This window comes from Microtus oregoni, unplaced genomic scaffold (assembly GCF_018167655.1).
Source record: "Microtus oregoni isolate MIOR12 unplaced genomic scaffold, Mior012 000007F_ref0000211, whole genome shotgun sequence".
Lineage (NCBI taxonomy): Eukaryota > Metazoa > Chordata > Mammalia > Rodentia > Cricetidae > Microtus > Microtus oregoni.
This window is the reverse complement of record NW_024543066.1, coordinates 13,026,397-13,050,090: the sequence shown is the minus strand read 5'-3', so window position 1 is coordinate 13,050,090 and position 23,694 is coordinate 13,026,397. Positions and strand designations below refer to the sequence as shown.

At 42.2% G+C, this 23,694-nt stretch overlaps 1 protein-coding gene and 1 long non-coding RNA gene across 3 annotated transcripts in view; one reads left to right on the top strand and one right to left on the bottom strand.

Moving 5' to 3' along the window:
• Mcu (mitochondrial calcium uniporter) overlaps positions 1-23,694 on the bottom strand; it is a 160,480-nt gene that overhangs the window by 54,757 nt on the left and 82,029 nt on the right. The gene's annotated exons all lie outside the window — the stretch shown is intronic.
• Positions 4,832-7,810, top strand: LOC121450911. Its single transcript, XR_005974647.1, has 3 exons — positions 4,832-4,873; positions 5,358-5,434; positions 7,779-7,810. It is a non-coding gene; the product is annotated as an uncharacterized LOC121450911 (long non-coding RNA).

Here is a 23,694-nt window from a genome sequence, read left to right as displayed (position 1 = left end):
CGAAACATAAACACGAAGACCAGCAGTGCGGAAGAACTGCTTAAGGGAAGGTTGCTCGGGGAACTCTTGCTCAGAGATCTGTCCAGTAGCCATGCCAGCTTGCTGGGATCATTGGATTAGGCGTTCTACAGAATGTTCTGCTATGAAAGACTTCTGTGCCTGCTTGCAGTTTACAGTGTACTAAGATTAAGATGACCAAGTTGATGTGATCATCACTGATGTCCCAAGAGGCAGGCTGGACACATGACTCAGCTGGTGAAATCCTTGTCAAAGCAAGCAGGAGGACCTGACCTTGAACCCTAGAGCCACATAAAAATTCTGGGTATAGTGGTGCACGCTTGTAACTCCAGGGCTGGAGAAGTGGAGACAGGTGGCTCTGAAGGCATGCAGGCCAGCCAGCCGAGTCAAAACAGTGCGTGCCAGTTCGGTGAGAGACCTGTCTCCAGAGAGGGTGTTCATGAAGAACAACACTGGAAGCTGACCTCTGGTCTTGCACACATTTATGTATGTTGACATATACTTGCATGTGCATCTACCCCCCCCCCCCCCCGTGAACATACACGCACACACAGTCACATGTTGCATTTCCTTTTGATCTGGCCTTAATTTACTGACATCTATGCGTGTGATTGCCTTTTTTCGTCCATCTTCTCATTTGGGTTCAACCTCTAATAATTTCAGGAGGTTAGATTAGTTGATAGGTTTAAAATCTTTGAGTCTAGGCATTAAATATCATGCTGTTAACTACAATATATTTTATGGGGTAAGAAGACGAATTAGATGTTTAAAATATCCCTGTACATACTAGAAGAGCATGCAATAGATCGACAAGGGATTATTACCATACAGTGTACAACAGTTATAAATTATTTCACAATCAGAAAAAGAATCATTAGAGTATCAATTATGTAGGATTGATTAATGAATTAATAAATGCTTAGACTTCTAGCTCTATCTTCATCGCTTTTTATTCTTCAAGTTTTTGGGTTCTGCCATCCGTGGAGCTGTTCACAGCTCTGGACTTGACAGCATGTCAGAGCTGTTGCCACTGCTCACAGGGAGACTCTAACGTTCATTTCCACATTGGCTGGTCAGCTGCGCTTACTAGCAGTCCACAGCTGGCCAAACTGTTGGAATTTGTGTTCTAACGGACTCAACCCATCTTGCTAAAAGCTGTCTCATTTCAGCTTCCTATAGGGAATCTATTTGGATTCCCACCACGAGTCAGCCTCAATATATGAAACATCCAGGATGTTGGATGGAGATGCTGGACCAGGAACTAGACTGCATTCCAAATGCTGGCAGCAGTGACCTCATTGTGCTATTTAATGTTTAGGACAGCTTGGAAGTGCCAGCCATGAAACCGATCCAGGCATCAGATGGGACAGAGCACATCGTTACTGTCTAAGCCACAGATGACTCCCATGTCAAGCTGCACGCTGTGGGTTTACTCAGAGCTGAATGTCCCTCTCCACTAACTGATAGCAATGACCTAAGCATATAGTAAGATATGAATTGGCTTCTTTCTGTATGTTTTTTTCAACTAACTGATTCAAGCTACAACAGAAAGAACGTTGTCAGAGCAAAAGCCCCTCATTTCCCACTGCATTTTGAAGCTAGAAAGATGTCAGGGACTGTTTCTCACTGAGGTCCACTGAAGATCCTGTGCCTCTTGCTTCAGTCTAGATCCAATGCTCCAAGTTTCTCTCTAGAACTCCATTCTCTCTGGCCCTGAGCCAGAGGCCTCCTCTCTCTAGCTCAGTCCACTGTTTCCACCTCACTGATAATAAAATGCCAGAAGCAGTGAAGGGCTGGGGTGTGGCGCTCTAGGAGAGCACCTCTTCAGAGTGAGAGGCCCTCGCTTCCATCTGAAACAAGTGTGCAGGCAGGTGCATATGCACACACGCTAATGCACACGCGCACACACGCACATGCACAGAAGTTTTCACACACACACACACGCACAGAAGTTTTTTATTTAAGCACGGTAGTGTCGCAACACAAATAGGTGTTTAATGTGTTCTTTACAGGAAAAGCAAGAGAATTATTTATTTATTTATTTACTTGTTTAACTCACCACTACCACCCCCACTGAAAAGCAAGGAAAATACATGGGAATGCTTTAGGTTATATTTGTGATGAAGAAAAAGACACACTTTAAAACAGTATAATTACCAAAAAAAAAAAAAAAGGATAATATAATTACCAAAACAAGACTGAGAAAACCGGAAGGATTTTTGGGAAAAAAAATTTAAATATGATTTTAATGTTATGGCAATTAACTAATATTACTCTTCAAAGGCAAGTTGCTTAATAAGAAATGTGTTTTTCAGTAATTTAAATCATTACTACTTAGTATGAATACTAAGATACTTAAATGAATATAGAGACAGAAGGAAATAATTAAACAGTAAGTTCAATGACAGCTTTTAATTAACAATGGGGCCTTCTATCAAATCACACCAGAGGAAGTTTTCTCTTGTTCTGGAACTCTAATGTATTGGTTGAAAGAAAAAAGCAGAGAAGAGGAACTTGGTGTTTGCCTAGTTGAATTCCTATTGGAAGAATAACAATAGGGAGGTCTCCACAGACCTTACATTGCCCTCCTGGTAACCAGGCCACAGGTTGACCCGTTTATTGGTCACATTAGATCTCTTCAATGGCAATCAACACCACAGGCATAAGAAAAATACCTATGTAAATGTCAGCTTAGTTCATCCAACACACATCAACTACATCTCAACAAATTTTGTTTGGCTCATTGAATGCAGAATGTGAGCTCCTTTGAACGGCAATAACCATTTCCTAAAACCAAAACCATACAACACAACTGAAAAGGCAGTCTGGTCGAAACCCAATCAACAGTTTGATAGTTTATCTTTCTTACATTATAAATGCACTTTCACTTTAAGACCCAGCAGCAGGAGTTCTGGGTTTAAACTGTCTGGGCTGGAAAGGCAACCTTGGTTGGGGGAGGGGGAAATGGCAAAGGGAACACCACACAGCTGCTTCTGGAAGCACATTCATCTCCGCACCCACCCTGGGCATACATGTTTTCTGCTGTCTTAGATTTATGGAACCCTATTTTCCAAGTTACCTACAAAATCCCCCATAAGGCTTATTCTCTGCCCTTGTCTTGTACCTCATTCTGTTTTTCAAGCACACCCGTTCTTAGAACTCCTAAGCTATTACCCTCAGTGAGAACACATCTAGTCTTTCTTTTCTATATTGATTTCCAGACCCTAATTTCCAAAAGCCTATTAGTTGTTCCTTCAGTTCCTTGATGAAAATGTGTTTCCAAAACCTGCTCTGCTCCTGTAGTTCCTACCTTGATTAACTACAACCACGACCTTCTGGTCAACCTCTCACAGTAAAGCTTCATAGCTGTCTTAGAGTCTTCCATTTCCTACTCCTGACAATCTATGGTCACATCTCCCCTGTCAACACCGTTGTATTCCAGTGCTTAAGAACACAGCCCACTTTGCTTCCTGGCCTCCAAGGGGCCTGCATCTCCCTTCACCATGCAGTCTTGCCATGATGTCTGCCTTCCTCAAAGCAACGGTGGCAATCTCCAAAGCTGTGAGCCAAAACCAAACTGTTTCTCTTTGGAAGCTGATTTTCTCAGGTATTTTGTCACAGTAGGGGAAGGGAACAAGAAAGAATATTGAATATCTAACTATTCACCAATGCTCACACCTTGAACTTGCTTGGGCTCTCAGTCTGCAGAAATATTAGAAAATAATTATCTATTGTTTGAGCATCCTTTCTTCCACCCAAGAACATATTGGATGTTACTGTGATATCAGACAAGAATAGAAATGGCGCAATCACTACAAATAGCTTTTAAAACAGCCTAGTGATCCATCTGAAGGAAAACAAACAAGGCTCATGCCTTGAAGTCACAAATACATTTGAGTCCTAGTCCCTTCACTTTGATTTGTGATTTCGAGCTCTGTGGGTTTTAAGCAAGTCTCCAAGCTTCAGTTCTCTGTCTACCAATCCAGATGCTGAAAAGACGCCAAAGCATCAATACACATAGCCCTGAGCAAAGGACCTCACACTAAAATCACTATTGCTATGGCCGGTGCAATAACCCTGATATTTTGTCCTTTTGATGCATATACCAGAGTGTGCTAGTCGCCTTCCATTAAAACTGAGTGACAGTATCCTGTCTTCAGACACTATCTCTGGATCCTGGCTAATATAAAGGACAAAGCCAAAACTTGCAATTTTCAAGGATTTCTGGAAACAGATTCTAGCCCCAACTCCTCTTTGAGACACTCAAAGGATGCCTCCTACAACTGATCTTCAACACACGTTAGCAGTGTCTTATCTTCCCACCTAACAGTTATGTGCTACGTGGATACAAAGAAAGCACCAAATTTTTTTTTTCTACCGCTTTGGAGCCTGTCCTGGAACTTTCTCTTGTAGACCAGACCAGCCTCAAACTCACAGAGATCTGTCTGCTGCCTCTGCCTCCCAGTGCTGGAATTAAAGACGTGTGTCACCACTGCCCGGCCGAAAGCACCTAAATGTTTAATGGTGTCTCTTTGAAACTTCATTCTCAATGTAAAACTGTACTTTTTCTCAGGGTTCTGCCAGGCTTTGGCTTTGTCGCCGGGGAGTGAGTCCGTGGCTGTCTAAGCGCCCATGGGAGAATCATGTCGTCTCAGGATGAAGACTGACTTGAGTCTCCTCTCATTCAGGCTGCAATGAGCGCTGCATCAGAAGCCAGAGACAGGAGAGTCTGGCTTAGTGTCAAAGACGGCAGGTGAAAGAAAAGGCAGGCCAGCTGCTAACTATGACAAAAGAAGCCATATGTGCACCATGACGGTCTACAGCATCGTGAAACATCATCAGTCTTTAGTTAATGGTTAGCCTTTTTCCTGAGTATCTCTAAAGAAATCAGTCTGCTATTTAATAAGATTATCAATAGATTGCTTAAAAGTTTACCGTTTCAGGCTGCTTACTGGCCAGACTGCATTTAAGTGCCTCCTTGATTCAGAAGAGTAATTAAATGTTGAAGCGGCACCTGGACAGAGACCAAGGAGGCTTCACATTTTTTTCCTATTTCCTTAGATTACTCTACTGATAATTCGCAAATGCATGTTATCAGAATGCAATTTCATGAACAATACATATTCCCGAGTGAGGAAAAGATCTTCAGTATCCTATCTTTTCTTGGCTACCAATAGGCTAGGTAATCAGAATTTGGGAAGGGGGTCCATCAGGTGTTTTCATGTTTTGTTTTATATTATTATATTCCTGACAGATCTCTTGTAGGCCAGATTGACCTTGAGGTGACTCTATAGCCCAGAATGATCTTGTACTTCTGATCTTCCCACCTCTGCCTCCAGAATGCTGTGACAACAGGGTCTGTACCAAGACACCTGAACAGGCACTGAAGACTGAGCCCGGGCCTTGTTCATTCCAGGTAAACACACAAACTGAGCTATTTCTCTGGATGTCCCATTCAAAAAAAAAACAAAAAACAAAAAAAAAAAAACACCTTTTAATACTTATGTATATGGAGAAGGGGAGATAAAAAAGAGATAAATTTATGTCTCTGTCTGAAGTGGAAGGAGGTAGAACAAAGTGCTAGATTCTGTGTCAATGAATGAATAAAAATTGAGTTCAGAGCAAAAATTTTGGCTTTGATTCTATCGTTATGAATAACCTCTTTGTCTAATAAAATAGAACTCACTGAACTTAAGCAAATTTCATTAGTTCTCTTGGCATAAAACACATTCAAGTCACTAGCTCTAAGGGCAAGCACTGCAGGTAATTTTTAAAAAAGAGTTCAGAACAAGTACATTTGGCACAATGAAAGCTATTAAAATGTTATTAACCTTAGATAATTTAGTCTTCCAAACTCTTAAGTTTGACTTCAACCGACAGTACAATCCTTATCTGAATCGCTTAGGACCAGAAATGTTTCGGATACTGAGGGGTTTGTTGTTTATTGTACTACATTCAGTATATTTGCATATAGATGAGGAGATTCTATAGAAATAGGACTCATTCTAAACATGAAATTAAATTAAATTGTGATTCATATGTCCCTTGCATATGTAGCGTCAAGATCATTTTGCACAGCATTTGTACCACTCCTGTGTTTTCACTGTGCCCCATCACAAAGAATGAGGTATGGAATTTTCCACCTGGGATGTCATTTCAGTACTCAGTTTTAGATTTTGGAGCATTTAGGATTTTGGGTTTTCAGAAAAGGGCTACTCATCCTGTACTAAGTTGTAGTACATGCTGTCCAAGTGTCTTTTCCCTGCACCGCAGACTTTCCAGTTACTTTCCATCCATCCATCCATCCATCCATCCATTGTTTTTTGAGGCAGAGTCTCTCTATAGTCCTGGCTGTCCCGGAACTCACTCTGTAGACCAGGCTGGCCTTGAACTCACAGAGATCTGCCTGCCTCTGCCTCCCAGTGCTGGGATTAAAGGTGTGCACCACACCATGCAGAGCTGGATATTCCACTTTATAACAGGATTTGTTTATGGATCAAATCAGGCTTTTGGACTCACCTAGACCTCGATAATTATTGCTTTTCAGTGGGGTAAGAAACCACACTGCTGCTGTTATGGTTTGAGTTGAGATGTCTCTCTCCTAAAGGCCCATGGACTCTCATAAGCAGTTAGATTCTGGGGCTCTGACCTACGCAGTGGAGTGATTCTTTAATGGATTCGCTCTGGTGGCTGCATCTGTGTAGGCAGTAGAAGGTGGCCCTGGCGGGAGGAAGCTGCTCACTGGGCACATACTCTACAAAGACACACCTTCTCCTTCTGTCCATTCATCACTTCCTGGTCACCAAAAAGTGAACAGCACTGCTTCCAAGTTTCTGTCTTCCCACAACCCTAAAAACAACAGAGTCAGCTGGCCATGGACCGAAACCATGAATCAAAATAAATCTTTCCTTTTAAAAATTGTTTCTGCTAAGTATTTCTTACATCCTAGAAAGTCTGGCTAACACAGCCCCCAAAGTAAAGGGCATCCTTTAAAGTTGTGCTACCCAAACTGTATGGCACAAAAGCTCATCTCTGTGTTTGCACCTCATATTGAATTCATAGGAAGCTCAAAGTCACCACGTGACATGGTAGATTGCACAGGTCCCTCTATTGAATTCATAGGAAGCTCAAAGTCACCACGTGACATGGTAGATTGCACAGGTCCTTCTATTAAACTCATAGGAAGCTCAAAGTCACCATATGACATGAACAGTTGCATAGGTTGTGTATACTTTCAAAAGAGAAGAGGGTAGGAGGTAAGATCTTCCCATCATAGGAATGCATGCAGGCTCATCTCAGAGAGTCTAAACAGAGGTTGCCAGCTTCACATACCAATTTAAAGTCCATGGCATTTTAGCAAGACATCATCAAGTAAAATTATGGCCATTTAGATTGTACTGGTTCTGTTCAATGGTCACAGCTACATAGAGACGAGTTCCTGCAGCCTCATTATGCATCCCCTCTACCTTCACTTTGTATCTCAGAGCCCAGTGCTTTCATGAAATTGCTTGACCTTGTTCTGGCCTTACGGCCTCACATAGCTTCTTTTCTCTGTCTGAAATATCCTTTCGGATTGTCTTTTATATGGATATCTTCTTCATCAGTCAGGTTTTACTAAGCATCCTGGCTTCCAAGGATGTTGTCTTCCGTGCTGTGTGTGAAGCTGCTACACTGAACGCACGGCTTAGCTTCGGCTCTTCTCACCGTGCACACTTCCTCTCTTACTGATTTGTTTACTGTCCCCATTCTCTTCCCTCCAGCCTTCAATACCGTGAGCATGCAAGGTCTACACCTGCTTCCACTCTGCATTCCTGACACCGAGAGCTGTGCCTGGTGCATGAAAACCATATCCATTCAAACAATCGCTGTGTGTTTGAATGAATGAGAAAAGGCCTCCACATAACCGCCTAGAAAGCCCCTCCTGGTCCTTGTGTGGATTCTGCTCCAAACGAACTAATTGAAAAACACCAGTGGGAAAATCAAGAAAATTTCAGTGATTGCTAGATATTTGATGCTATTAAAGTAAGCATTACTATTTTTAATGTGATGATGGCATTTTGACTTTTCTTAAATTTCAGAGCAATAAGTGGAGCATTCGTGGAAGCATTTACAGCATGAGTAATTCGTGTAAAACAATCCAGTGTCTGTGTGTGTGTGTGTGTGTAAAGTGAATGAAGGAGGGGGAAATGAAGCTCAGACTGTCCATGGGAACCCAGACCCTGCAGCTCACAAATGTAATTCAAGCATTTGGAAGGTGAAAGAGGCATGAGCATCAAGAATTCAAGGTCATCATCAACTACAGAGTAAGTTCTAAGCCAGCATGGGCTACAAGGGACCCTGCCTAACAAAGAAGCTTAAGAATGTCTGTGTTCATAACTGACAAAGGGAAATATGAGATCCCTTAAAATAGTTCTTTTCAGAATGAAGCATTAAAAATATAAGATGGAGGTTTATTTGTCATTACAAAACCAAACAGAGCCAGAGGCTAGGATGGAAAAGCCTCCGGCCCCTCTTGGCTTGTACAGATTAACCAACAACAGAAGATGCAGCTGAGGAACAAGTTAAATAGGCTAGGTTTAAGGGTTCAGATCCCCTCTGGGGGACATTTACCCCTTCTTTTCACTACTGCATTATTAAAGTCCTGCTGTCTTCTGAGGCTCACTGAGTATTTATCAGACAGGCAGTGTAACAGCCAAGAAGAAGGTGAGAGACGATGAGAGACAGCTGGATAAAGAACCAGGGGAAGCACTAGAGAAGAGTCGCTATGGATTTTGTGGAGAAATGGTCTCTAAAGCAAACAGAACAAGCTGGGCAAACACTGCCAACCAACGACCCTATGAGCTAAACTGTCCCCACAATAATATAAACCAAGATGGATAACCTGGTTGGAAAAGCTCACTTCATTGTGCTTCTGGAAATAATGGTTTAAGTCAATCTTGTCTTACAATAAAATTCAGAAGGGAGAAGAGGGGAGTATTACCCTATTGTGTGAGGAAGCCAGGAACAGGAAGCCATGAATAACACAAATGGGCTCTTGGCCCATGGCTGGAAGGTTGTATGGGGAAGGAAACCACTGCTGGTGGTCTAGATAGAAAACTGGTTCAGCAGTTACCCCAGATCCACAAATACTTTTCTAGTAAATATGAGCTAGTGATGTCTACTCGGTAAACGAGTGAACAGACAGACTAGAACACTTTCCATAGTCATGGGTAGAACAAGGGCATAAACACAAAACAGAAAGTGAAGTTGACAGGTAAGATGCTTTGTTTGCTGTTTAAACCAAAGAGCAAATATTGTGAGACACAGACGCTGCATTTGAAGAGAGCAGGCTCTGGATCCGGAGCTGACGGCATCCAAGTGCTTGCCTCCATCATGGTTTCCCTTTGATTCACGTTCCCATCTAACTATAAAGCTTACAGATCTTCACATTCTGGCCAATTCACTAATGACATGCTTCAGAATTCCTGACCAAAAAGCTGTTATTTCTGAATTGTTCATAAGCCTTTTCTTTTATTATAAAAAACAAAAACAAAACACAAGCAAAACCAGGATTAATTTATATTTCAGTTAAGCACAAAATTATCTTAGAAACAGAAAATATAATACTACCAAACTGCCTAACTTATTTTTCAGCTCTAATCTGAACACTGAGTTAGTCTGGAGATAATGGGTAGTGGCATCCCAGTACTGCAAAGGAAAAAGCAGGTGGGCAGAGGTATTTTGAGGCGGTGGCATGCTCTTGACATGTGGGGGTTCCTGGGTTCAACCCCAGTACTTTATCAAAGGACATAATACACCAATAAGCTGCTTCTAGAGCCAGTCTGTCTCCCTAAAGTGTGCAGATGACTCCCACAAATCCACCAGGAAATGCCTTAGGCTTCCAGTATAGAGGGGATCAACCTCTTCAGTTTCTGTATCTGAGCTCAACACTTTGGTATGTGAATTCCTCAAAAGCCACACCAGGGCACATGAATGCAGATGCTGTTCTGGGAGTGACCAGAAGTAATTACCTAGAATCCTCATCTAAAAGAACACCTCCTAGTCTCTGGTTCTAAAATAAAGCAGCAATTGTAAAGAAAACAAACTGGCAAAAAGTTATCAAAGATGGAAAGTTTACAGGTTATAGCCAGACCAAGCCCCTCAAGAGGAAGGAGGAGGTTCGGAAAGAACACGGAATTAGGGCCAGAATGCAGCATTAGTGAGCTCCAGGACTGTCTAAGAAGACGAGAGCCTCCCTCAGAGCCCTCATAAGACTCTGCTTTCTCCCCTCGACAACAGCCTGGATTGCATGACCTTCAAGGTCCTGCTAGAAAATTCTAACAAGCATTTTCCATCCCACAGTTTCTATACCATGATTGCAGGTGATTAGAAATGGATTTACGTTCATAATGATGTCGCGGAAGTAACTGGCAATAGAATCATTCTGAAGTTCTATCAGGCACTGTTACCTGCCCTATTCCATGCCATGACAGCATGGTACGGAAAGCACAGTCTCCCGAGAAGCTGATCAAGTACCACACATATGGTCTTTAGACCTCTCCTCAAGTCTCCCCCCCCCCCCAAATAATGATAATATGATAAACATTTTAGTGTCTCTTTTCATTGGAACTACTTAAAATAATCTAATACCCAAGACTCGGGCATTTTATGATATATAAATGCTACATTAAATTTTTTTGTTCATTTTTGGCTTTTGAGACAGGGTCTTACTATGTAGCCTTGGTTGACCTAGAACTCACTGTATAGACTGGGCTGGACTTTGACTCACAGAGAGCTGCCTGCCTCTGCCTCCAGAGTACTTGGTATTTGCTACCACGGCCAGCTCTATCTTGATTTTTATAAGCCATATAAACACAATTCAGTTCAAAGACTTGTCTAGGAAGGTACAAGTTTCTCTTCATTGAGTTTAGAATATTCCTTTATTTTTTTAAAGATTTATTTACTTATTATGTATACAACATTCTGCCTCCATGTATGCCCACATGCCAGAAGAGGGCGCCAGATCTCATTACAGATGGTTGTGAGCCACCATGTAGTTGCTGGGAATTGAATGGAAGAGCAGTCAGTGCTCTTAACCACTGAGCCATCCCTCCGAGTTTAGAGTATTCCTAAAGGTGTCATCTCGCCAGCAGATGCCAGCCTTGCAAGGAAAAGCACGATTTGGAGCCAGTGGCTTACAGAAAGGATTTCAGGATGGGTACAGACTCATTAAAGTTGTTTAGCAAATAAATCCTGATTTATTTGAAATAAATTTATTTGAAACATGGATGACAGGTTTCTCCATCCTTTTTGCATTATTTGTTGGACTGATTACAAAGACTGTAAAAAATCATTAATAATCACAGAAACAATGACTCAAACAAATGTTGGATGTTTAAAAGTTCTCAAGAGAAACATACTACACTCTTATTTACTGTTTGTGATCCTTAGGGTATGGGTAGATAATTCATAAGAGGAGAAATGCAAATAGCAAGAAGCTTGGGAAATGTTTAATTGTAATTTAATAGTAATGACAATTTAAAAACGAGAAGACAAAGCATGCCCCTGAATTCCAGGACTCAGACAAAGCATGCCCCTGTACTTCAGGGCTAGAAGTCTGAGCCAGGAAGATTGCTGAATCTGAGATCAGTTTGAGTTACACAGTGAGACCCTGTCAGAAACAACAAAGCAACACAAAATAAAAACTAAATGTTTGAAAAGTGGAAGGAGGCCACAGGGACAGCACAATGTTTACTTAAGATCACATACTAATCTCTCAGAGAGCCTGAGTTTGGTTCCCAGCACCCTCTTTGGAGAGCTCACATACATCTGTAATTACAGCTCCAGGACAGGATGCCCTCTTCTGGCATCTGTGGGTACTGCAGGCACACAGACTAGTCATGATCCCCTTAGAGGAATGAATGACTACAAGGGTCGCATATCAGACATCCTGCATACCAGATATTTACATTACGATTCATAATAGCAGCAAAATTACAGTTATAAAGTTGCAATGAAAATAATTTTGTGGTTGGAGGTCACCACAACATGAGGAACTGTACTCAAGTGGCATAGCATTATGAAGGTTGAGAACCACTGACAAACACACAGACACACACAGACACACACACACACACACACACACACAGAGAGAATTTTTTTAAATCTTAAAAAAAAACCTCAACTACTGAGAACTCAAGAACAATCGCAGTGGGTTTTTGATCCTACTGCACGTACTGGCTTTGTGGGAGCCTAGGCAGTTTGGATGCTCACCTTACTAGACCTGGATGGAGGTGGGAGGTCCTTAGGCTTCCCACAGGGCAGGGAACCCTGATTGCTCTTTGGGCTGACGAGGGAGGGGGACTTGATCAGGGGAGGGGGAGGGAAATGGGAGGAGGTGGCGGGGAGGAGGCAGAAATCCTTAATAAATAAATTAATTATAAAAAAAACCTCACAAGCCAACAGTAATGAAATCAATCCAAATATACATCTATGAAAGCTTATCATTAAGATCTTGGTTGCTAAAATTAAAAGATATAATAGCTATAATTGTTATAAAAATTATTTGATTTTATTTGTATTAAAGTACAGTATAATTCTGTTGTGTTTAAAATTTTTTAAAAAAAATCTATATCTAACTGCTAATAGCATTACCCTAGAAGAGAAGTCTTTTTGATTTTTATTCTACAGCACTTCTATGTGTTGAATAACTTGTTTATAAGTTTCATACACTACTTTAATAAGAAATCATTTATAAAAATTTAAAAAATAAAGATACCTAGAAGAAAATCCCGGAAGGATGCACACAGATGCAACAGTTGCCATGGGTACAGGAATCCATGAGCATTCCCCATTTTGTACACTAGTTTGCTCTTTTAAGACGCCAGGCTGAGTTCTTTTCCATTTACAGTCTGGGGATATTTCTCCTTTTCCTTTTTATGTATGCAGGCTGTGTCTTCCCTTTATGCATTTATAGGATGAATAAATTTTAGCCACTATTATTACCTTTGTAATCAGAACCAAAAAAAAAAAAGCCAGAATAAAAAATTGAGAATCTCAATATGCAGAAGAACAGAGCACTGTTTTATCATCACACTGAAACTCACAGAGGTGACCACATACAAGGTCACACGGGTATCAATGTGGACTCTAAGAGAACGTCCTCGGAGACTCCAGGTAGAAGACATGGCAGGCATGGTTGCTATGCAGAGAACAGGGCACAGCTGCTAGTTACCATACAGTGAAACATCGTAAAACAACAGTAGACTTTCCCCTCATTTGATTCTTTTTGTTATTTTTTTAATTTTTATTTTATATGTATTGATGTCTTTCCATGGGCGTCATGTCCCCTGGAACTGGAGTTGTAGACAGTTGTGAGCTGCCATGTCGGTGCTGGGAATTGAACCCATGTCTTCTGGACATCTCTCCAGCATCCCCAACAGTAGGCTTTTACTTCACAGCTTGAGCAGAGAAAACTAACAGGGATTGGCTGGGTAGCTCAACCAGTGGAGTACTTGTCAAAGTGTACAAAGCACTAGGTTCAGCCGCCAGCACCGCATAGAAACAACCATGGTGCCCAGCACTCCAGAGGTGGAGGCCTGAGGATCAGTTAAAAGGCTTTGGCATAGTCTTTCTAACCCACCTTCCCCTCCCCTCTGCAACAAGATCAGAACAACACAGGAAAGGCCCCTCCCTACGAGGAGGTATCCTACCAACCTGTGCTACCACTCCCGGTACTGACCTACGCGGCTCCACGTCAACGCACTGCAGAGCTATAGCATGGCGACACTTATCACGGCACTATCTGTCACAGCCGGGGAAAAGATGGAGAAAATGTCATGTGTGTAATAGTTTCTTCTACAGCCATAAAAAAAGAATGAAGTTGAGTTGTTGGCAGGAAAATGGAAACAGCTGTAAATTATCATATTAAGCATTTACACCACTCTCAGAAAGACAAATATTCTCTCATCTGTGGTTCCTATATTTTATATAGTTATATAAAAAACACCTGTGCAGACAGGACTTGAAATTAGTAGTGAAACCGTCTAGGGGAAGAAAGGGCCTAACGGGAGCAGGGAAGGGTGAGAAAAATGGGGTTGGGGGATATGAGCACAATATACACTCATATGAAATAAGTTTAATAACAAAAAGTGAAAAATAAAATTTCATTAAAACAGCTAAGAAAGAAAACACAAAATTATTTGCCTTTACCAATGTCTGTTTTTTTAATTTATTTTGAACATGGGGAAACTAAGGCAGCAGACATGTGGATCTGAGGTCTAGCACACTACTTTGGAGATAACTGCCACACTCTCCTACAGCAGATAACAAATCTTCCTTCACTCATCTTGGCTGTGCCTATTTTGGCTTTAGACTCATCGAGATAGGAACCCAATGTGTTTGGTTACAGTATTCCTGTAAGATTTTTTTAAAACCATAACCATACTAGCAAATACATATTTGCATTTTCAAGTTCTAAGTACTTTTAATAAAGCAGTTCTACCATTAACTCATTTTCTGTAAAGCACACTGAATATGCAGCAGCTTCTATTTGCTAATCCCGAGTTGATATTCTCGGACATCAGGTGCTGCCATAGGAAAGCACGTGGTCCTGATGCTGGGAAGCACCAGCAGGTGGAAGGAAGCAGGCCTGGGGAAGAGCCAAGAAAGGCTTTCTGGGGAGGGAGGGAACTTCACCGGATCCTAGGAAGTCAGAAAGCGACAAGGCTGCTAGCAGTGGGAATGTGGGAGACAGATGATGTAGCTAACGAACTCAGTGTCTCCACAGGAGACTCTGGGCTGAGTTTCAAAGTTCTGCTTGTCTTCCAGTTGTCCACAGCAGAACACAAGTCAAGAGATGAGCTGGTGGCAGCAGCAACAACAAAGCCCAACCTTTTTGTTTTGAAGGAAATTTTGGATGAAGTATGTGACAGGTATGAAAACAAATGAAAAATTATACAAATCTTTGTCTCAATCCATCTCTTGTCAAACAGGTTCTAGGCAAATATCATACCAGAACAGACTTTCCATGACACTGCGTTGGGACCTCAAGTTTACAGTGGTACTTTATAGACCTCCTGGAACAGAAGAAAAGGACTGTTGTGTCTTGATGTGGGATTCCCCTCTGTGTGTTGTGAATACCATTCGTTAATAAAGAACCTGATTTGAGCCTATAGCAGAGCAGGGCAGAACAGAGCTAGGCGGGGGAAACTAAATTGAATGCTGGAAGAAAAAAGGCAGAGTCAGGAAGAAGCCCTGGAGCCACCGCCAGAGACAGACGCAGGACGGAACTTAACCTGGTAAGCCACAGGCACTTGGAGATACACAGATTATTGGAGATGGGTTAGTTTAGGATATAAGAGTTAGCCAGAAAATAAACTTAAGCTTTTGGTCAAACAGTATTGCAAATAATATAGTTTCCATGTGATTATTTTTGGGAGTCTGAGCAGCTGGGAAGAAACAAGCGGTCTCCTACAACGGTGTCTCACTGACCACTAAACAGCATTTCTAAGATATGCAAGGACACTGTCCAATACCATACCACAAGGAATTCGAGATGAAGAGGGCTTATCTTCAGGTTCTGGAGTCCATAAATTGTATTATTAGCTTGGAATGAAAAGGGGGCAAAGACAGAACAAAGAAGGCCCTTGGAACTCTTAAAGTTCTATAGGAAGAACCAGGTCTATAATGGCAGTACTAAGGAGGCTGCGGCAGGAAAATCACAAGTTTGAGAACAGCCAAGTCTTCACAGCAAGATCCCATCTCAAAAATTCAAAACAAGGTTAAACTCTGGGTGAGACTTGGTTGTAAAGTTCTTGCCCAGCACATGAGAGACTGGGTTTGACACTCGCAGCTGCAGAAATAACACAAACCAACAACAGAAGTTGCACAGGCAAAGGATGATGTAGAAAAACACTCGTGCAAAATAAGGCTACTTCAGATAAGAGTAAGCACGCTCAGTGGAGTGAAGAGCCCAGTGGGTACAGCCAAGGCCCTTAGACACCCCAGAGGCAGGAAGACAGCCTCGATAGAAAAACAGACGAGGAGCATCCTTGGCTGAATTCCAGAAGTGCTTTGGATTTTGATTTCCCTCTTAATAGCGTGATTTAAAGTGGTTGTTCGACCTTTATCTGCTGTGTGTTTTGTGGGGCAGGTGACATACCCCTTTAGTAATAAGTCTTCAAATCAAGACTTGGGTCTTAAGGACTGGGTGAAGGAATGAGCCTAAGGAGCCTCACTCACACACAGACTTGATTTAGGTAGTAAGATGACAGACTTGAAGTTGATAATGTAATGAAATGTGATTTGGGAGTCTGGACAAGAGGGCTGAAAGTGATACGTTGAAGGGATATGAATTCTTTTTCAAAAACAATTTAAGTGAGAGAGTATATATATGATGGGGAATGGGCATTAATGCATCCCAGGAATCAGGAGGTTGGAGGACCACTCTGTGGAGTCGATTCTCTCCTTCCGCTCTCGTATAGGTTCCGGGGACTGAACGCAGGTCAGTAAACCTAAATGTTAAAAGTCCTTTACCCAGAGAGCTCATAAATAGGCAAAGGGATGTGAGTTCTTAAGGGCAGAGGTCGGACTGGCGGGCTGGGGGTCACAATCTATCCTGTCCTCTGCACTTTTCTCACAATATGACGAAGCGGAGATTCCTTTCGAGAGATGGAGAACTGATGCTTCTCTGAACCTGGACAGGCCTACTGATATGCCTAGAGTAATGATGTATAAGTTCTAAGCCTAGGTCTGAAGAGGTAACAGTTTCCACTTGGTGCTTTTGGGTGGACTCTAGATTCCATGTAGTTAAGAAATCTAAGTCACACACAAAGACCAGATATAGGTAGATACACTGTCGCCTATGGCACCAGAAGAAGCCCACGTAAATGTCAGCTACAATTTGATTGCAACCACATAAGATATGCCAGGCTAAAAACAAAAAACCAACCAAACAAAAAAAGCCAAACCAACAAACCAACAAAAACCTACCTTGTTGACTTTGACATTGTGACACACGGCATCATTTAAGGATTGAAGTAGGAGGATGGCAAGTTCAAGGCTAGCCTGAACTAGTGAAGAGGACACAGCAAGAATTGAACATGGTTTATCGGTTTTGTTTTTTGTTTGTTTTAATGTTTAGAAACAGGGCTTCGTGTAACCCAGGCTGGCCTAGAATGCACTAGATAGGTAAGGATGGCCTTAATTTAACCCCTGAGCTTTCTGCTTCCACCTCACAAATGCTAGGATTTAGGTGGTGAGCAAGACCTTGTGTTAAAAAACAAACAAAACAGAATATCCCACTTTTCTTGGCCCAATAAATGCAAAACACTATGCCAAACAATGAGAAGATTGTTTTCAAGCTGGGCATGTGGGAGGCAGAGGCAAGCAGATCTCAAGGTTGACTTGGTCTACACAGTGGGGTCCAGAACAACTAGGGCTACATAAAGATATCCTACCTCAAACAAACAAACAACAAAAAGATTGCTCTAAGTCACTAATTATGATTTGTTACACAGCAATGGATAATCACATACCAATGTATCCAGTTCCTTTCTGGACTTTGCTTTCATTGACTACATGGTCTCCTACTGCAGCCCAGGATAACCTGGTACTTAGAGAGACCCTGAGCCTCTGCCTCTTGAGTCTTGAGATTGCAGGGTACACCACACCTGTCTTCTACCTCTGTCTTGGCACAGTGTTTCCTAATGTTCACAGGGGTATACAGTGTAGTAAGTGGGTCACCGAGCTTCTAAAAAAGTATTTTTTCTGTTCCCCATCTTTTCTTTTGTGTGCCAATCACTGCAATCACTCTTTTAATTTTTTTAGTGGTTTGAACATCTGGCTCCCCGTCTGTTGCTTTGCTTTCCCTATGGGAGGGCCTGGGGCAGGCTCTGCCTCATCTCTGTGACAACAGTTATTTCGAGGTACCCGGGTGTTATTGCATAAGACCTAGAAAGTTGGCATAATCACTGCGCCACCCATATCTGCTGAGTCCCAAGCCATGAACTGCACTATCCCTTGGTGTGCACTGCTGTCATTTAACCTGAAAAAAAACAAAACAACTCCCAGGGAGGCATTATATTTGTCTTATGCTCACCTAATAGAGATACCAGAAAGTTTCAAAGTCAAACTTCTGGAAATGTTTCCATCAGGGTCCAAATTTGACTTCGAAAGCTCGACTCTGCCACTGCTGTAATGACGGCTTTTTGACAAAGGGAACTGAGGCAGCCATCTCTTCCAGAGGCGACAGAAAACACCGAGAAGGGGAAGATAAAAATAAGTTCCTGCCTTTCCATAGTCTGTTCGCTTGCTTGTTTTCAAGACAGGCTCTCATGATGTAGCTCTGGCTGTCCAGGAGCTCATTCTGTACATCGAACTGGCTTCGGACTCACAGAGATCCGCCTGCCTCTGCCTCCCAGGTGCTCGGGTTAAAGGTGTGCGCCACCATGCACAGCGCTCATATTATCAATCAATATACCTACATGCAGATAGTATGGATTCAAATGAACTGCTCCCGGTGAACAGTAGCCTTTCCAGAACTATGAGAACAAATATTGGGTTGAAAGGCTTCTTTATGATTAAAATAAAGTAAAAATAGTTTCTGCAGTTAAATAGGCAACAATATGATTAAGAAGAAATGTCTAAAATATTGAGGTGAAGACTGGAGTGTTATGAAGAGAGGACACTCAGAAGGAAGATGAGAGTTGGGTAGCCAAGACCAAATGCTCAGCCTGGAGACCACACAGATGTACATACCAAGCAGGTTATAGTTAGGAATATATAGGCATATACATGTACACAGGCAGCAACAAGGGCAAGGAGGAATATATGAGACAATTTAGAGGAAGAAAATGGAAGGAGAAAATGATATTATAATCTTAAAAATAAATCATTTAGTCTCTTGCCAGCCCTAAGGTGGCTCCCTTAACTAAGAATTGTGCTTCTGTGCTCCCCTATTCAACCTTCCTTTATCCCAATCCTCCTTTTTCCCCAAGATCCCCCCATCCTCCCCTTCTCCCTTTTCTCTCCCCATCTCCCCTAACTCCCATCCCACCCCACCCCCAAGATCCCAATTTTCTCCCCGGCAATTTTGTCTACTTCCCATAGCCAAGAGGACAACTATATGTTTTTCCTTTGGTTCACCTTCTTACTTAGCTTCTTTAGGATCACCAATTGTAGACTCTGTGACCCTTATTTATGGCTAGAAACCAATTATGAGTGAGTACATCCCATATTCATCTTTTTGGGTCTGGGTTGGTGCCCAAGCCGAGGTCCCCAGTTAGTTCCTTGGGCAGCTGAGGATAGGGAACCTGAAATGACCCTATCCTATAGCAATACTGACGAATATCTTGCATATCATCATAGAACCTTCATCTGGTGATGAATGGAGATAGAGACAGAGACCCACACTGGAGCACTGGACTGAGCTCCCAAGGTCCCAATGAGGAGCAGAAGGAGGGAGAACATGACCAAAGAAGTCGGGACCACGAGGGGTGCACCCACCCACCCACTGAGACAGTGGAGCTGATCTATTGGGAGCTCACCAAGGCCAGCTGGACTGTGACTGAAAAAGCATGGGATAAAACTGGACTCTCTGAACAGGGCGAACAATGAGGGCTGATGGGAAGCCAAGGACAATGGCACGGGGTTTTGATCCTACGTAATGTGCTGGCTTTGTGGGAGCCTAGGCAGTTTGGATGTTCACCTTCCTAGATATGGACGGACGGGGGAGGACCTAGGACTTACCACAGGGCAGGGAACCCTGACTGCTCTTTGGACTGGAGAGGGAGAGGGAGAGGAGTGGGGGGAGGGGGAGAAGGGTGGGAGGAGGGGGAGGGAAATGGGAGGCTGGGAGGAGGTGGAAACTTGGTTTTTTTTCTCCTTTTCTCAATAAAAAAAAAAAGCACTCAATAAAAAAATAAATCATTTAAAAAATTTTTATATTTAAAAATTTTTAAGGGAAGAAGAGGAATAATCACTGATGGCTTATATGGTTTAGTGCTCATCTGTGACACTGAGTTAAATTTCTCTCTTGCCCATTTTGTATAACTTTTTAACTGTGGTAGGAGACAACAGCTGATCTTAGCGACTTAACCTTAAGACACCATAATCATTCTGCAATTTAAAGGATCTAAAATGGCAGGAGACTCATTGATTTTTGGAGAACGCTGGAGACAGGTAGGGCAACAATGTCTCAGTTCCCACAAGGAGGCTCATTTCTGGTGCCCCCCCTCCTCCCACTTGCTAATATTAGATCCAGTGTGTATCACTTTCTGGGGAGAATCAATGGCCCTGAGGAGCATCTATTGAGTGGGCGCCAACGGAGCCAGGCTTTCAAGATTCTGAAGAGCCTCCAAAATATCTGACCTGTCTTATCTTTGTTAAACCACAATAGGTCTTTTTGTTTCATGGTCTCTATATTCAAAATGAAAAGCATCCTTATAAAACCCAGCAAGAAAACAGGACCTTCAACCTCCAAGTGGAAGGAAGCGAATCCTGCAGTCAGCATGAGCTTGGAAGCCTCCAGGTGGAAACGGCCTCCCTGACATTTTGATTTGCCTAAGTCAGACCTTGATGGAAGAACCATGCACTAACGAGTGATCACTGTTCTAAGCCTCTAAATTGGAAATAATTTACACAGTCTAAGAAAAAAAAAAGCATCCTTATAAGTTTAAATATGCAGTGGCTTGAAGATCCTGGGAGATTCAACGTTTTTATTCACAAAGGAGCTGCAGTCACAGCTTTCCAAGCACAGTGGTGTACAGCATGCCTCATAGCTTTTCTGCTGCTCCTGCAGCACTCCCTAGATGCAGACCTATAAATAAATAAGCACCAGGGAGTCCTAGGAACACCCAGAGTTATTTTATCACGCAAACAGAGATTCCATTTAATAGGAGCTGTGAATGTATCTTACCCTATAACCAATATCTACGTCCACAGAACAACAATTTAAATAGAAAATACACCAGAGTTATCTTAGAGAATCCCCTTCATAGCAAGACTTCTAAGAGTGTGGATGAGTCACCTTGGCTCTCATTTAGTTCATGATCTACACACGGATGATTAGGCTTCTGGGAGGGACTGTATCACACACAGCTACCTACGAAGTTCCTCCCTCTATTGTCAACTAGAGTTAAGAAGAGGAATTATTTAAACATGGTTTACTTCCTCGGAACAAGGCTGTCACTGGATACAAATCAGAGATTAGCTTTTCCTCCTATCTATGTTGCCGGATTTTGCAACCTGAAGGACAAACAGTAGACATAAGAATAACCCACAAGAGTTCAGACTTAGGAACGTCGGGGTAGAACTTAAGTGGTCTATGATGTACGTGGCACAGAACAGGTTCCATAAAGGCTGTAGCATCAGGGTCACTTTCAAAGCAGAGCTAGAGCCAGATGTATCTCACATGCACAACCAAAGATGGCTGGTGGGTGTCTGGTGGGCTGTGGAGGAAAGAGAAGCAGACGTCCCCTGTAGATGGCTGCTCATGCTCTGTCATTCCCAGTGCTCTGTATTACATTCAGACAGTTAGCTGTGTTATTTACACAGGGTGGTCCAACCTGAAATCATATTCAAAGAGGACTATAATTTTCCTGCTATGATTGGAAAATTTCAAAAAAAAATCTAATTTTAGAAGCCCAGGAACATTTTAAACATTGACATATTGATAATCCTACTTGGCTACTACTATGATGGAGACTAACAAGAGGGAATGCCTTAACAAGGACTGGTGGGAAACAGAAAGGGAAAGGCGAGACCCTAGGGACAAAATTCACCAGGGTTATTTTTGAGGGAAAGGGATTAAAAGGATTCATACTGTGTGTCAAATGCAGTTTAATCTTGTTTCATCTGTATATAGTAGGAAGGATGGAACAGTTCCACATAAAAACTTAAATTATGACCGGACTATAACAAGGCACAAAATTAGCAATATAAATTCTTACAAGCTCTTACTTGACATGAAGCTAAAACTGTCACAACTCTAAAAACACCACAGAAGATACACGTTTTTAGAAACCCTATAATATGCAATGCTAACAGCTCAGATTTAAGCCATTTGATTCTGTTGGCCATTAACTGGTCAGTCTACTACCAAGAAGAAAGGGCACATTACCTAATATTTAGATCTACACCATCCTACAACCTATCGCGTTAGGATTGTCATTTTAAATCTCCAAGCTTTTTGCAGAGTCTCTAGTCATTCAAGCTCCTTTTCAGCTTTGGTCAATGACTCCAAGGAAAGTCGGAAGGCTGTGGTGGTTGAATGAGAATGCCCCCCTAGCTCATATGCGTGAAAACTTAGTTCCCAGTTGATGGAACTGTTTGGGAAGAGTTTAGAGGTGTGACCTTCTTGGAGGAGGTGGGTCATGGGAAGAAGGCTTTGGGGTCATTCTCAGTGAGCTCTGCCTCCTGTTTGTGGATCAAGATGTGGGCTCTCCGTGAATCTGCCTTCAGTCCACCATTGTAAACTCTAAACTTCTGGAACCATAACCCCAATTACATCCTTCCTTTTGTAAGTTGCATTGGTCATAGTCTTTTGTCATGGCAACAGAAAAGCAATTAAGATTGGCTGTATTCCAACTTTTCTTGCCTAACACCCAAACTTTTTCCTTACAAGCCTCAGAGAACTAAGTCAACGCTTATTCTAGAAAGCACAAAGGAGCCAGGGTCTGAACTCCTAAGTATTCATGAAAACAGCACAAGTGGCTCTAGGACACCACCGTCCATTCCCAGCTGACTGGCAACTCATAACTCTTTTGCTTCAGGTACCGTAGTACTTAGATTATAAGGAGTTTTTAGACACATTCTTCTCTGCTGCCTCTTAGCAACGTGGGCAAGGTACAGACTTTTTAAAAGCACCGACGTTTATCCATTACTAGTTTGGCTGTGGACCAGCGTCCTGCTATGTACTTCCGCATAATCTTGTCATTTCAATGCTGTGCTGGAGCACAATCGCTGACTTGTTTAACCATCTAGCGACATACACTCAAATTCAACTGCTATTTGTTTAGAAAGGATCTGGGCACTCACCGAGTGACTAAGCAGGAATGCCTCTCCACCCCGACTAGAGTACACAACAGAATCAAATCCTCCTTCCTGACAACTACAGTCACTACCCTCAAGGACAAGGTACAATCAACTCAAGGGCCTATTATGTACGAACTATGAGGAAAAGAAAAGATTAAAACACAATGGCAGGGACTGTTAAAGGGCTATGGTTGGCAAGGCAGGATGCATGTATAAGAGCAGACATACTAAAGAGGGAGGCCAGTCCAATCCAATCTATATAACCAAGAGAAATCTTTCAGTAAGGAAAGATGTTTGTGGGCTGGAGAGGCCAAAGGTGTCTTCCCATAGCACCTCAGCCAGGTCTAGAAAGGGCCAACATTATGTGCCATTAAGTGCAAAGTCAGCAGAACTGTCTTTCAAATTATATTTTCTTCAACTTAATATAAAGACAATTTATATTATTAAACCTGGAAGCCAGGCATGGGGGCATACGTCTTTAATCCCAGCACTTGGAAGACAGATACACACAGATCTCTGTGAGTTCGAGGCCAGCCTGGTCTACAAAGTAAGTTCCAAGACAGACAAGACTGTTTACACAGAGAAACCTTGTCTTAAAAAAAAAAAAAAACCAATAAATTAATAAAACTTGAAGAAAGCTTATCTTAAGCTTAAGACTAAAAC